Source organism: Drosophila tropicalis, unplaced genomic scaffold (genome assembly GCF_018151085.1).
Source record: "Drosophila tropicalis isolate 14030-0801.00 unplaced genomic scaffold, ASM1815108v1 contig_993, whole genome shotgun sequence".
NCBI classification, from domain to species: Eukaryota; Metazoa; Arthropoda; class Insecta; order Diptera; family Drosophilidae; genus Drosophila; species Drosophila tropicalis.
In genome coordinates this window covers 1,126,879-1,143,515 of record NW_027173497.1, presented here as the reverse complement: position 1 = coordinate 1,143,515, position 16,637 = coordinate 1,126,879, and the positions used below count along the sequence as shown (strand labels likewise).

Sequence of the window (16,637 nt, the reverse complement as noted above, 5' to 3'; positions counted from 1 at the left end):
ATATATTTTCATATTTTGCCACGCCCACTTCCGCCTCCATAATTAAGAAAAAACCGATTTTCTCCTGTAGTTTTTTGACTATCGCATTCAAATTTGGCAGACTAATTAATCTTATCTATTTCTACAAAACTACCAAATTTTATTGAAATCGGACTAGAAACATGCAAAATATGCGTATGAACGTATTTTGCTACGCGGTCCACAAGGCCAGAATTGGCCGTTGGCTAGTAGCGGCGCTAGAGTGCTCGTGTGTTCGTAGAGTGAGCGAGATAGCACATAGTATGAAACATGTAAAAACAATTTAATAGACATACATACATATGTACATTTGGTTTTCGAAATTTAAAAAAATTTGTTTCACCTGGTGTATGGTATACCCGAGTCGACGAGTCGACTTACTTGCTTCATTTACAATAATAAATGTTAAGTCTCTTTTTTTCCCACTTGAGACAACGGCAAATAGCGATGAGCTTATCCGACAACAACAATAGCATCAAAAAAAAAAAAAATCGCAAATGTTGTTAACACTCCAAGGTCATGCCACCATTCAGCTTTGAGATAAAAATTAATATACTGTGTGTATGTGTGTGTAGTTGTTTAGTTACGTATATACATACATATATATAATATAGCCTGACTTAAATCATTTAACCGAAGCAAATACAAAAATATATATAAGTATATAAAACAAATATTCTATTATTATTATGAGTTGGGTAGATGAAATAATAAATACGATTCATTTCTATCAGACATTAATTGGGCAATTTAAACTTGCGATGTTCAATTCCCAAGTGGTGATATTATCATAATGAGTGAGTCGTGACCTATGTCATCAAGAGATGTCCTCAAAATAGGGTCCACTATCAGCTTGTCTATATTATTAGCATGAGTCGTAATCGAAATCAGTGTGTCACCATCTGTGGAGGGTCGGAGACGGATAAATGATAAAAATTCCCAATGTCTTAAACGCTGAAGCCATGCATATACCTGTGTATAGAGTGTCTGATATCCACAGCTAGCTTGTAGAAGTGCCGTATGTCAACATTTTGATGGCAAGCCCCTGGGCCAATGCTAAAAATTGGGAAGAGTTGCACGCTTGACTGACTGACTGTCTGACTAACTGACAGTTTCTCAAATGTCAGCAAAGTGTGTGTGTGTGCCACTTGAGTGTCTTGGCAAGAGCATTTAGCAGCAACTAAACAATAACTGCAGCCATATTTAGTGACACAGTTTTCAGTGGAATGAGACTAAAGACTTTTAATCTTAAACTCCATAGGCGGAACCATAAATGCGATTTAAAGGGGGTTCGTACATTGAAATTAAAGTGTCTACCTAAACTAGAAGAGAAGTATGACATTTAAATTCGCATAATTTTTGGCGCATAGTGTATAAGGAAGCATATCCGAGTATACAGTGAAAGCCCTAAACGAAACAGCTCCTGCAAGCGGTCGGCTGTCTGCCCATGGCTGTCTTGATCAGCACGATGACTTCATATAGGCATAGTTCGGATTCATATAGTCATAGGGACAATCGGAAAGAAGAGTGACTTTTATCAATAAGTTCGTTATTCACTGAGATATTGTTGTTAAAATTACTTATTTGATTAATACTTCATCTTACGGCCCTAAGTTAATAATGTAAGACAAATAAAATATTACATTGCACACTGGGCGGAGTTGCCAAATAAGTGGCATAATGTCAAATAACGCCGATATTGAGCTAAAACTTGGTATATTTGAAAAGAATATCACTTTAAATATTGAAACAAAATTAAAAGTTCATATGACCACGCCTACCTCAATAGCCCATATAAGGCAACAGTGTGTATACGCGATCACAAAGGAAAGTATAAGATCTATATATAAAGTACAACAATTTTTATATTTTTTATTTCCGTCAATTGGCCAAATATACAGTTTGCAAGAACGTCAGAGTTGCGGCCGCTGTCGATCCACACGTCCAGAAACACGCAGAAGGTTAGTTTTTAGTCCACAGAAGATGAACAAATGTGTTTGGTTTTCTATCTTTTTGGACAATACAAAACAGTACACATATACATATAAAATATAGTAAAAGCGCTCAAAGTGAATAAACATTTCCCGCCAATGTTGTCGCAGGCATCAGCTGTCTAATCACATGACTCTGAAGCTTGATCAGAGTGACAGGGTTGCATGTTTGGCGAAAGAGATCATCGATTTTTTCCATTTAGGGACTCTAGTTTGAATACACTGAAATATAATTCTAACTTGCTTTCACAAAATTTTCGACTTTATGCCACTTGGCATGCCATTTTGGCAATTCCGCCCTTTGTGCATTGGCTACATGCTTTTGTAGGGAAAATCTATGGCTGTAACTCAACAAAACATCAAAATTCCGACCTTTGCCGTATTCCGGCCAAATAAAAATTATTCAAACAAGTGACATTGAAACATTTATCGCATTTAGACTCAAAATGTATGACTACACATGTGGTGTCTTACGATACTCACTCGTACGCACTGTACATACATATCTACACACATACATCTTATTTGGGGAGCTTACAACACACGACGCATATATAATTAATTTAGAAAATTGTTAAGACAACGATACGACGACTGTAGTAGGATTTCTTTCATGCTTATCAAGTGCGATTGGGTGGTTGTAGAAGCAGTTGGCTAAAGGGAGATTGGAATGAAAATGGGCAAACGCTGACAGCTACCGTTACGCTTCGTTTCCTCTTTTTGACAGTTCGCCTCCTGGCTCGAGGGTGGAAGGCTGTCCTAATTAATATCAATTTGGCAACCAGTTCCTACTGAAACTGTTGCACTACGAACAATTCTTGATATTAAGAAAAAAGGTCAATTATGTAGCTGGTCCCACTTCTAAGATACTATGAGGCTTAAGTAAGGGCTGTTCAACAGTAAAGCGATCTTGATAAGTCTTCCATTTATGTACTTTTAATTGGCGGTGCAAGAGGCTAATCAGAAGAACGAAAATCTATTACCCTTTTTTAGGCCAAACATTTAATCACATTGTATATATTTTTCATAAACTTATGGTACAGAAGCGAATATTACAATCAATCACTCAATTACTGAATGAAGTTGCACACAGTTGTTACCTTTCACTAAACCTTGAGGTTTTAACGATTTAAGCTTCTGATTTAAAACCAAACAAATGTACATACATATATAAATGTGGATAAATACATACATATATTACAATTGGATAGTCAATAAAAATACAAATGCATTTACAAACATCCGAATATAAATTTAAGTACCACAAGCATAGCAATAAACTACGAGGGTGGTCCGATAAGTTATCTTAGCGTTCAAATGAAATACGAAAATTTTGGAGAAGTGTCGATTTGTTTCTCAACGTAGCCTCCCATCTGAAAAAAAGGTGTAGCCAAATCTGGAGAATACGGTGAATGGGGCTGCAGATGGTCATGGCCATGGTCTCACGGTTGCCCTTGTTGTCCGGAGCGAGCAATATCGGCAACCATCGCGCCGACAGCTTTCTCATGCCCATAATTTCATGCAGGATATAACTCATTAAAAAACCGACGTGCGACCACGCTTAAACTCTTTTAACCAGTTGTTAATCCACCCGCTCTTTGATTTCCCTTCAAACACAAGAATCGAATAATTGACGGATAATGCTCTTTTTCCATTTTTCTAAAAAAAGTGCATACGTTTGCTTCTACACGGAGTCAAAACAAAACCACAAACTCGATTCGACTGAAATTTCGAGATTAGTCGTCTACAAAAAGGTTCTATACGATTACAAAGACTTCTTGCGATAGTGACGCCATCGGACGGTGAGGATAAGTACTTATCGGACCACCCTCGTAAGTAAGACGTCGCCAACTTCGGCATACCAAACACCATATTAAAAGAATACAAGGTAGTCTTGCTTTGTTTTGGTACCTTATTGCTTTTGTTCGCTTGATTGTCAAAGTCATAAGCAAATATTTCATAAGCAAGCAAAAGCAATAAGGTACCAAAACCGAAACAAGGCTTTTGCTCGGACGAGACGACCTTATATCTTATATGCTTACCCACCAACTGTCAAGGGTTTTTGGAGAGGGTAGTGCGGCTTACGCGAAGCACATTAAATTAAATAAATAGTGAATATTGGTTTATTATTTATTTTGGACTCAAATTGTTGTTAAAGAGACAAACTGTTGTTTAGACCAGAGACCGATGATTACCTTTGCACAATGCAACGAGTTTCTATAGCCATATCCATCCGTCCAAGCGGATGACTCCTCTTAGTTATAATATATTTGAGATTTTTGCCACGCCCACGTTCGTCGTCATAATCTAGAAAAAATCCGATATTCTGTCGTATTTTTTTGACTATGGAGCCCAAATTTGTACCAACATACCAAAATTTACAAAGATTAAGATGGCGGCGTGAAGTACATATATTTGCACCGAAGGAGGGACAGTCGGTCGGACGGAGAGACAGACAGACATACGTGACGATATCGGCTCACCCTCTCATGCTGTTCTAGAACATATACATAAGTACATATACTTTACAGGGGTGGAAATGACTCCTTCTGCGCGTTACAAACATCTGACAAATTTTATAATACCCTCTGTAAGGGTATAAAAATGAAACCTTTATCGCTCGCCCTGGGCTGAATCATTCAGCCTATGCTTTACCATTAAAAATGCAATTTTCGCCAACATTTTCGTAGTTTGGCCCAGTGTGCACTGCTGGCTTTGTATTCTGCATTTGCACACACACACATCGGTATTGCCTTTTGAAGTCGCCATTGATTTGTTCTCGTTCCCTGTTTGTTTTATCTATCCCCATCCCCTATTTTAATTTTCATTTATCTTCTTCTTTGGTTTTTTGTTAGCTTAACCTTTAATTCATTAGACCACACAATCGTATTAAAATTGTGGACAATGTGGAACTTTTTTCATTGGCATCGCTTAAAATAATTCCGCATTGCGCGTTCACGCAGATTCACACTCGCCCAGCGCCCAACTTTGGCGTAACAGCTTTTGACTGTCATGAATAGTCCCGCATTGATGTGCCGAGATTTCCGTTTCCGTTTTGTCTCTTTTCACGGTTTTTGCCTGCCAGAGTTGTCTCTCTATGCGTATCGTGTCTAATAAAAAAAGCTGACGTGGATATATGTATATTTATCAACCTCTTCCTATTTCCCTTCGAAATAGACTTCCCACCCTGCGAGAGAAGTCAATGAATAAAAAAGCACCAAAATAAAAAGTAGTAAAGGAATGAAAAAAAAATAAAGTACATATGTAGTGTACCAAGTGAAATGAAGTAAGTAAGTCGTCATCCCGCCTTGGGTATACCATGCACCACTTGGACCATCTGTTATAACCTGCGAAGTCCAAATGTGTACGCTATCTCGCTTACTCTTACAAACACACGAGACACTACGGCCACCTCTGGACATTATGGACCGACTAGTAAAATACGTTTATACATCCATTTTGGCAATTTTAATATATCATTTCACCCTATGGGTGCGTGGTTTATACATGCGATAAATAAATAAAAAACCAGAGGGCCGGGGCTAACTTCGACCGCGTCAAAGTTTGTATACCCTTGCAACTTTTTTGGTAACTCTTTCCTTACCTATTAGCCATCAATATGGAAGAACGTTTTATATAAAAAGGCTTATGTTTGCGAAAGAATGGCCCACAATCATAGGAAATAACGAAGATATTGATCAAAGTCACTGTTTTTGACCGATCGTTCCTATGGGAGCTATTTGATATAGTCACCCGATCATTATGAAATTTAGCTCAGTCGTTTATAAGCGTAATAAACTCTCTATAATATTAAGTTTCACGATAATAGCATAGACAAGAATATATATACTTTGTATGGTCGGAGATGCTTCGTTCTATGCGTTGCACACTTCTGTCCAAAATTAAAGTTAACTTCCTCTTATTTGAGGAGGTCACCTTGCAGTAGCAAGTATTTGATTTCCGTCCCCCAACGGCACGCACACCACCCAATCATCAAGACTTTGGTTCGATCTCACGTTATAATGGTTTTATTCCTCTTGTAATGTCTCTCGCGTGTTCTCCACCCAGCCACCTCCGGCTTCGGCCTCCAGGCCCGTTCTGACCACCCTCCCGCTGCTGCTGCCCCTCCTGCTCTCTGACCCTTTCGCTGCTGCAACTGGCGCTGCTGCTGCTGCCGCTGATGCTGGCGCTGCTGCTGCTGACGCTGCTGCGGCTGATGCTGCTGCAGCCGCTAATGCTGTTGTATGGTGTTAACTTCAATATACCCTTTTTGCAAGGGTATAAAAAGTCGAAAATGCTTATCTGATAAATTTGTTAGCAAAATAATGTCGGGTAAATAAATTATGCCAACTAAGTGCTTTCCAGATATTTACACTTTAAGCCATCATTATCTTTTTCTGACAAACAAGATGCGGTAGTCATCTGACATCCTATTGCGCTAAAAATAATTCCAACAGCAAAGATAACTAGTCCATAAGTTGATCCTTATTCTCCTTATCTATGTACGTGTCCGAGTCCATATGGACATATGGACATATGTATGTATGTACATTCATATGTATGTTAATATCGTCTATCGAGACTCTCAAAGCTGATTATGGCACACTACAAATGCTTTATGACTCCTGTATGCGACGCCTTCACAGGAAATCGAAGCTTATCAGCGACTACAAGGACGACTGTCGATACGCTGATTTCACTCTTCGTTTACCGCCTACAAATCTTCTTATTTCCTTCACTTAGATCCATGCATGGAGTGTGTCTGCCTGTATGCGACTGTATAGTGTGCTAAGTGGATGTACATTTGTGAGTATATTTCAATGCCGTTCGAACTCTGCCATTTAAAAAAATTGTGGCCCATTGAATTAAATAACTATGGCATTTGAAGCACCCTGCGTTTTTTTGGGATGCACACACTCATATCCTCGAGAGGTAGTCGCAATTTGGCGTGAAAATTGATGTCAGCAGGTTAATAAGATCTATATTTATGACAGCGGTCGACACGCAGCCACAGACACAAAGTGTTTCCGAAATGACACTGCACGTTGGGCCCAATCGGCGATTTTTTGGCTAAAAATCGTGTGCTTGTAGTTTTTTAAGCGCGTGGACTGAAGGTAAATGTAGAATATGAACATGGTGGTAAAAATAGAATATGCCAAATGCTCATATGTATGTTATTTATACATGTGTGTTAATTTATCGTCCAATAAGACAAAAAGCTTAAACAAAGAGATGGTCTTTGGTAGACCATAACCAAATTATAGTATGGTAATAATAAAAGTTAACCTAGGGTAGAATCCATGTGCCATCCATATGTTAATAAGTTTCTATCGGGCTTTATCCCTACCATTAGCTTCAAGGAGTACGTAAATGCTCCAACGTAACTTACTTAATACGTATACGCAATGTGCCCCTATATGGATGGTAAATTTAAATGTACAATTTAGATTGTTTCGGGCTCTTTGAAATGATTAATTAAATTTCTGATTAGATATACCAGAATCCAGCTAGATGTCTCACAAATTAGACGTTATGCCGAAAAATCGACTGTTGGGCTTATGTGCATTATCAAAGCTACACGAGCGTCTCCACTGTACGTGACACGGCAGCTTTGTGCAGAGCTAAGCCCTAGTCCGGGCTGTGGGCCGTGCCGGCCACTGATTTAATGCGACACATAAATGTCGGTGTCTGTTTGACTGCTTGCATGAGTAGATAAAAAATTTCACCCAGCAAAGAACATTACGCAATCACCTCAGAACTTTACAGTTCTTAATTTCAGATGGCAGTGGCAAACTAAGCTTCATAAAAACTATGAGTCAAGCAATTAGTTCTGGATAATTAGCTCTTTTATTTTTCAATTGGTATAATTACAAGTGTCGGTTATTTATATTAGAATAAAATCAGATTACTATATACCTGAAAAATGTACAAAGATGGATCCAAGGACCACTTCCAACTCCCGAATTTTAGTAAGCAGCATCCACTATCCCTTAGAGTGATATCATAGTGCGACACGGTTCTCATGACTAAAAACTTGCTGTTCACTTGGAATACTTGTTATTCCCAGCGAAAATGTAAACCATGTTGCCATTCATTCAAACACACAGAATAGAAACGAATATTCAACAAATTACTTAAAGGTTAAAAAAAGTTCCTTTGGTCAGAAGTTCTCTTGCACAATTATTTTTCCTGACGTTTTTCATAACATTGAACATGCGAACACACAAGAAATGCAAAAAAACACCAGAATGCCGGGGCTAAGTTCGGTCAAGCCTAAATTTGTATACTCTTTAAAGTTTTCTTTGTTACTTCAAAAGCGGAAAACGTTTTATGTAAAATGGAAAATTTTTAACAGACTTTAATGACATTTGAGTTTGGAGGTGCAAGAACCATTTTTGCTATCCAAAAAAGTGGCCGGTGTGATTTGACATTTGGTGTAGCATTGTGTAATACGTCATACAAATAATTATATGTGCATCATATTTTTTGCAAATAAAAAGTCGTATAGTATTTTTAAATTATTTCTGAGAATGTGATTTTATTTATAGCATGATGTAAGATAGAAAAAAAAAAAAAAAAATTTAAACTTAATTTCAACTAAAATAAAAAATTTTAAATTATAGTTATATTCATAGTAAATAATTATATGTGCATTCTTTCACTTTGGTCTCTTAAAAGTAATTAACGTTGGTAATTTTGAAGTATTAACTATGTTAATAATCAATACTTTTTCCTTTATTATTTAAGACTAAGTTGAGACGATTTGGCATAGAATTGACCAACGACTGTAGAACAGATGCGTCAATATTAGCCCATTCCTGTTCTATAGCCAATTTAAGGTGTCGTACAGTCTCAAACTGTCTTCCATTTTTGAAAACGCGAGCCGACAGAATGCCCCAAAGATTCTCGATGGGATTAAGGTCCGGACTCAATGGGGGCCACTTCAATACAGGAATTTTTCTTCCTTCGAAAAAGTCTTCGGTGACCTGCGCCGTGTGGATTGAAGCATTGTCTTGCTGATAAGTCAAATTATCGCCATAAAGATTTCCAGCGAAGTCTATCAAAACACTGTCTAGAAGCTCTATATACATATTGGCATTCATTCGAGTAGATATGAAGCACATAGGCGTCTTTCCTAAATAGAAGAACGCGGCCCATACCATCAAGGTGCCGCCGCCAAAACCTCGCTTGTAACAAGATAGTCGTTCTTGGCGCGTATCTCTCCAATATTTTTTGCAATTGTCTGGGCCATCTAAATTAAATTTTTTTTCGTCGCTAAAGATGATGTTGTGCCATTCCTTATCCCAGAATCGGTATCTATTGGCAAATTCTAAACGAGCCTTAATATGCCGCTCCAGAAGCTTTGGTTTAGGGACCATTGAGGTATGTTTAACGAAACGATTTTCGTTTACAATCTGAACGATTCTACTCCTTGTTGTTTGAAGATCCAAGTGAGCCCTTATTTGACCGCTGCTCATCGAATCCTCGACTGCAAGACGTCGAATCTGCCGTTTGCATCGTTTGTCAATGTTGGTCTTGCGTCCGCTGCGTCGAGTATCACCATATTTCGATGGCTTTTTCAGGAAGCTACTTATGCAGTTTCTATGCCTGTTAAGTCTGGTTGCTATCTCAGAGATCTTGGAGCCGCTTTCATGCATGCCGAGGATAATTCCCTGCTCGTAGTCGGACAAACTTGTACCACGAGGCATTTTAGCCTGACAACAATATATATTATGTACTAATTAAGGTTTTTTATTTATAAATTTAAAAAAATTATATACTTACAATAGAGATTTAAGCAAATTTTCAGAAATAAGTCTTCAACAGCAATACTTTACGTACGAATGATCAGCCACAAGTGTTTTGCACATATAATTATTTACTACGCAGAACCCGATAAACCAAATCATTTTACAGTAACGGTACCACGAAAGAGATTAGAATGACAAAATTTTATACGCATGGCAAGCACAAAGAATACCATGATAATTGTGCATTCGTCAAACTTTCAAAAACTAACTTATAACAGTAAAACAAGACAAAAGAAATAATGCACATATAATTATTTGTATGACGTATGTGTTTCAACTTTTTATACCTATATAATTGTTGGGAGTTTTCAATCCAAACATTCAAATATTCTATGAGCAATAAGAATAAAAACTTTCTCTGTAACCTTAACAGTTTTCCGATTACATTGTTCCTTAATGAAGAATACTTCAGATTGTAGGCTCACAACAAGGCTCCAATGATCGTTTAGCAACTCCATAGTACATGGAGTTGTTATCGGTAATTGGTTTAAAAGGGCAAACCCCAGTAATTGATTTCAGAGAAAACTTATGTGACCTTATGACATTACGAACACTGAATCCACACACAAATGACTGCAATTTAAATTTGGCTTTATTTTTGTTTCACAAAGAATAATATTCCTGAACGCAAGTTGGCGTTTTTGAGGTTCTTCCTTTGCTGTCGGCCAGACAAAGTTGTGTTCTCTTTCGAATGCTATAACTTTTCTTGCATATTAAGTGCATTGATTAAGTGCATAAGTGATTTAAATGCTGAGGGGATTTCGCCTTCAACAGTCATAAATTAAATATGTTTCAAACTTTTTGCACAATGCAGACTACTTACAATTTTGCTGATGTACAAACTGTGAAAGGAAACCCACAAGCCAAAAACAAACAAGGAAAAATATGTGCAATTTCATACGTGCCAGAACTGAAACAACTATTTTAAAATTATATGAATCAAAATTTAGCAAGGGCTATTCTTGATCAAAATGAGAAGCTAAGTCCTAATAGCTTTGGCCGCCAGTACATTTTTGTCTTTGCAGGCGTACTCTATGATATTTGTATGTGTTTCAAAAATAATTGCTTATTGAAATGCATCTTAATCAAATTTTATGTGGGAATAGAGGATATGTAATAACTTTAAGAAATATTTAACAAACTAGAGGACATGACATTTTAAAATTTAAATAAATAGAAGCTATCCTTTATATCTGGATGCCATATTTCCTGACCAGGGAAAGCTATATACTTTTTATAAAGTATATATATTCATGATCAGGATGAACAGCCGAGTCAATCTAACCATGTCCGTCTGTCCGTCCGTCCGTCCGTATGAACACGCAGATCTCGGAGACTAAAAGAGCTAGCGCCACCAAATTTGGTATGTATACTCGTGTATTATGTAAATATATAGAGTTAATAAGAATTTCGGCCACGCCCCCTTACGCCCCCCAGGAATCACATAAAACTATTTTTCTTTAAAAGTATAACAGCTAGAGACATCAAATTTAGTTTGTATACCCGGTTAGTTGGCGCGCAGAAATTAATTGTTCAAACTTTTTGCCACGCCCCCCTTACGCCCCCAGGAATTCCATAAAACTGTTTTTCTTAAAAAGTGTAATAGCTACCGACATCAAATTTGGTATGAAGACTAGTTTAATAGACGCGCAGAAACTGGCTATTTAAAAATTTTGCCACGCCCACTTACGCCCCCGTAAATTAAACAAAACTGATTTTATCAAAAACGAACAAAGCTAAAGTCACCAAATTTAGTATGTACACTGGCTTAGTATGCGCGCAGAGTATAAATCTTTTACTATTTTGCCACGCCCACTTCCGCCTCCATAATTAAGAAAAAACCGATTTCCTCCTGTAGTTTTTTGACTATCGCAACCAAATTCTGCAGACCAATCTTATATATTTCTACCAAACTACCAAATTTGATTGAAATCGGACTGGAAACATGCAAAATATGCGTATGAACGTATTTTACTACGCGATCCATAAGGGTAAAATTGGCCGTTGGTTAGTGGCGGCGCCAGAGTGCTCGTGTGTTTGTAGAGTGAGCGAAACATGTAAAAACAATTTAATAGACATACATTTGGTTTTCGAAATTTGAAATATTTGTTTCACCTGGTGTATGGTATACCCAAGTCGACGAGTCGACTTACTTGCTTTATTATTGTTGTAGCGAAGATTGGACATCAACAACAACTTTGAAGAAACGATCCTGTTGGAAGGTTTTGAATTTTAGGAAGTGCTGAGGGCCAAACTGCGTCAAAAGTAAGCTGCCTATCTAAGAAGACGCCGTCTGCATACTTTTGATATTCTATCGACTCCAGGAAGAGTACCATGTAGCTCCGTTAAGTAAAATGCGTGACAACGTATAGCTTCAGTTACTGCTGGAGAGTTCATAATGTTGTATCATCCGATTCATTATTTTCGCCAAGGCATAAAGCAGAACCTGGTTTGTCAGTCTTACATACAGCCTCATAGTGAGTGCAGCACTGTGGCATAGTTCAATTTAAGGGTGGAACTGTTATCATTAGTTGGAATAAGTTATAACGTATGGTTTTAACCAGGAGCTTGATGGCTCAATTTGGTTTTAATGAACTGCCACCATTTAAAAATTTTGATTCTAAATGGTAATGCGAAGACATTTTGCATTTAATAGACAAAAATTTACATTAGAACTTTAAATTTAATCTACTGGGAAATGAAAATCTGCCGGGCTTTTGTGCATAAAAACGTATATTTTTGTGAGATGTTTATATATATTCAATTTACAGCCGATCTTAATAAAGGTTATCCAATTCGAAGGGGTTTTCAATTAATGATCCAATGAAGTTAAAAACCAGAGGGCCGGGGCTAACTTCGACCGCGTCAAAGTTTTTATACCCTTGCAACTTTTTTGGTAACTCTCTCCTTACCTATTAGCCATAAATATGGAAGAACGTTTTATATAAAAAGACTTATGTTTGCAAAAGAATGGCCTACAATCATAGGAAAAAACTTAAATATCGATCATAGTCACTGTTTTCCACCGATCGTTCCTATGGGAGCAATATGATATAGTCACCCGATCTTTATCAAATTCGGCACACGGCAAGAATGGCCTACAATCATAGGAAAAAACTAAAATATCGATCATAGTCACTGTTTTCCACCGATCGTTCCTTTGGGAGCAATATGATATAGTCACCCGATCTTTATCAAATTCGGCACAGTAGTTTATAGGTGTAATAAACTCTCTAATATTAAGTTTCACCGTAAAAGCACAGAAAATAACGAAGTTATTGAGAAAAGTCACTGTTCGTGACTTTGGGGTTTGTATGGGAGCTATATGATATAGTGGTCCGATCCGGCTGAATCCGAGATATACAACCCCTGCAGTATATACAAGCCTACGTGCAAAATTTCTCTGTAGCTCTTACGGTCTAGGAGGAGTTTGCGTTGATCCAGACGGACGGACGGACGGACGGACATGGCTATTTAAACTCGTCTCGTCGTGCTGATCAAGAATATATAAGTATACTTTGTATGGTCGGAGATGCTTCGTTCCATGCGTTGCACACTCCTGACCAAAATTAATATACGCTTTTTGCAAGGGTATAAAAATAATGGTAAGAATATATAATGTCCCAAAATGGGGCAAAGTCTCAAAACAAGAATTGAGTGTAGATTAATCATTTCATTTATATATACATACATATGTATGTATGTATATATTCGTATGTATGTATGAATCCAGTTAAGCGCTTAAAAAAATGGAAAGCCATAACATTTTTTTCAGTCCATTTAATTTAATTAATTTTCATTCGTGATAAATTCGGTTCCCTCCTTGTTTTTTTTTGCGACGACGACAAACATGACGACACCAAAAAGGGGAAAAAATGGAAAACCTAAGTAAAAGAGAAAATTAAGTAAGCGGTTCGCCGCACCGATTTCAGTATACCATGCTACACGTAAAAGAACTTCTTCAAATTCCTGTAACCAAATTTATATACATACATACATACATACATATGTTTATGTCCTTTGGTTTCTCAGTCGAAATATTTCATTGATGCAAACCGATCCGATTTAGCACGATCCGAAAGGAGCGGAATTTCCTAAGATCGCATTACGGTGGGCCATATTCTAGTAATAAACCGAAACGTACCCAATTCGTAGCTCCCAAATATCTGAGGCTATGTATTTCCTACCTTGAAATCAATTTTTGTACTCCAAAGTTTTTTAAAGTTGCTCAAGTGTACATATGTAAGAGGAAGAAGGAAGCATTTCCAAAATACATATATTCTTCATCGGCATACACAACCGAGTCGATCTATCTATGTCCGTCTGTCCATATGAACACCTATATCTCGGAGACTTTTAGAGCTGGACCACATTTTGTAGACTTAAATGTTCTTTTCATGGTAAAAAAAATTACATTTAAATAAAGCTACTACAAATGTTAAATTTTCGTCATGATTGAATTTCGCATTTAGTAGAAATAGCTAAGGAAGAATTGAGTGAAGCCAGGCTATCTTTAATCAATTTACACAATTTCCTTGTCATTTCCGGAAAGCCGACAGACTAAGAGAGAAAGGAAGGGGAATATAAGAATCGAAGGAACTCGCGAGCAGAATCTTGAATTAGCCCTGCATTGATTGCCTTAACTTGAAATCTTTGAGCAAAGTCTCCCTTTTGTCGGCACAATTTCAGCTCGGAAAGATTGAAATCTTCACGAGGGGCAATTAAACATGAAGCAGACACATAGATTTAGTCCACAGTGGAAAAAATTCCTGCAAAAAAGTGACCCGGCATATTGATACGCACCCTTACACACAAACACACACGGCCAAATAGATATAGATACATATACTGTATATGTGCATATAGTAGATAGTCGTCGCCTACGACGACGTAAAGTCGACTTAAAAGACAAAGTTCTCCACCCCGAAAAGCCGGAAGGGGAACTTTCCTTGCTCTTCCATTTTCTTCTTTCTTCTTTCTTTTCCATTCAAGCTTTTTTTATGCTCTTCTTTTTATTATTATTGTACTTACGTTCGGTTTAGTTGTGTTTTGTGGGCGGCGCACATGACTGGAAATTATTTAAGCAGCTGTCAGCTTTGCACCGTCGCGCTTGGCAAAACCAAACCATTGTTGTGGAGGAAGGGCAAAGTGGAGGCAATGCTGCATGAGCAGGTCTAGTGTACTAGAAGCAGGAGCTTGAGGTTAGACAGCAGAGAGCCAAACAGAACAAATTGGCAGGCTGCCTTCCAGTTTGCTTCACTGACTTTTTGAGCGCACCAACTGCGCACACTGACGCATGCAAGATAAAAAGAAAGGCCAAAATAATCTCTTGCTGTAGTACGGAGTATGATTTAGCCATATGTCTGGGTATGCGACTTAAGCACACGTGTATATACATACGTTAGTGCTTCCGCGTACATATATCCGTACTACATAAATAAAGATAATTTAACCATTTTCTTAATTTGGAAGCTTTCTGAAAGGACAACAAATGCATTATATTTGCCTTTTGAAATCAGAGAATCACGAAAAACATTATTCCGTAAAGTAAACGAATACCTTTTATACTGCACTGCAACTAACCACATCAAAGCACTGAATTAGATGACCTCTATAACATACAGCGGTGGTCACTAGGTTAGCACGATTTGGTTTTTTCAACTATGAAGTTGATTTTCTCGGCTCCCAAGTAATATTAATATCATGGTAGACATGTGTACTCCTTAAAATTTTTGAGTTAGCCCCAGCATCTGTTTAGGGGGATATCGAAATTTTTGTAATTTTTGAGGTCTTTTGGTGTAGAGTTAGAGTATTAATCAAATTATGCATGTTCTATCCGACAAAACAACATGTTTGTATTATATGTCGATTTCGACTTAAGTCTGTTCATAATAAATAGTCAAAGATCTATATTAGCATTTAGCAAATCGACTTCACAGTCCAAAAGAAAATACTTTCCATAGCGACCACTTCAAGCGTGGGCTCAAGCCTTCACTCATAAGAAAACTTAACTTCCATTTGGCGACGCCCAAAAGAAGGCGAAGATGACTAAAAGTACCATGGAAGAAAAAATGTGAAATGGTGAAATTGTGATTTAAAATGCTAAAAGTTGGGGTGGGGCAAAATGGTGGTAGGGTTCCAAAATTAAAGCTATATTTGGATAAAAATTGGTACATCAGACCAGTCATAATTAAGGTGTTCATCAATCTTGACAACAATATTGTTACTGTTGTTGTTTGCGGTGCAAAAAGCATTGCTTATACTTCGTAAATTGTTTTAAGTCAACGGAAAACCAGCTTTAGCTTTTAATGTTACAAAATATATACAAACAAAATCTAGCTAATGGCTCGTCCTAGTATAGTCTGAAAAGTGGTATATTGAAGTCGCCGAAATTTGTGGTACAGACAAAAGGAAGCTTCCTGTCCCCATAAAGCTTGTATATATTCTTGATCAGCATCAACATCCAAGTCGATCTAGCCACAGCATGTAAAATGAATTGGGTCTTAAAAATTTAAAACAGTTGTTTCACTTGGTCCACTGGCGGGACAACTTACTTACTTACAGGCATAGCTGGGGACGGCAGCTGCACTCCCAGAGCGTTAAATTTAGAAGAGATTCAAATTGAAATGTATTTAAATAAAGTAAGTCGCCTGGCCGACTTCGAAACAACAATTTTAAATTTCGAATTGTCGAAATTGCCATCTCGCTCACTCCTACAACTACACGCCACCTTCTACCTTAAGGACCGCCAAATTAAACACGTTTGTACATGCTATCTTTATGTAAATATTTCTAGTCCGATTTTAATAATTATTTA

General features: G+C 37.4%; 1 protein-coding gene and 1 long non-coding RNA gene across 2 annotated transcripts in view; one reads left to right on the top strand and one right to left on the bottom strand.

Annotated features, from left to right (window-relative positions):
• The window catches only part of LOC137586411 (Ig-like and fibronectin type-III domain-containing protein 2), a 99,827-nt gene that overhangs the window by 15,486 nt on the left and 67,704 nt on the right, over positions 1-16,637 (top strand).
• LOC137586452 (uncharacterized) lies at positions 16,078-16,471 on the bottom strand. Its single transcript, XR_011033793.1, has 2 exons — positions 16,379-16,471; positions 16,078-16,322 (listed from the first exon to the last, which is right to left on the bottom strand). It is a non-coding gene; the product is annotated as an uncharacterized lncRNA (long non-coding RNA).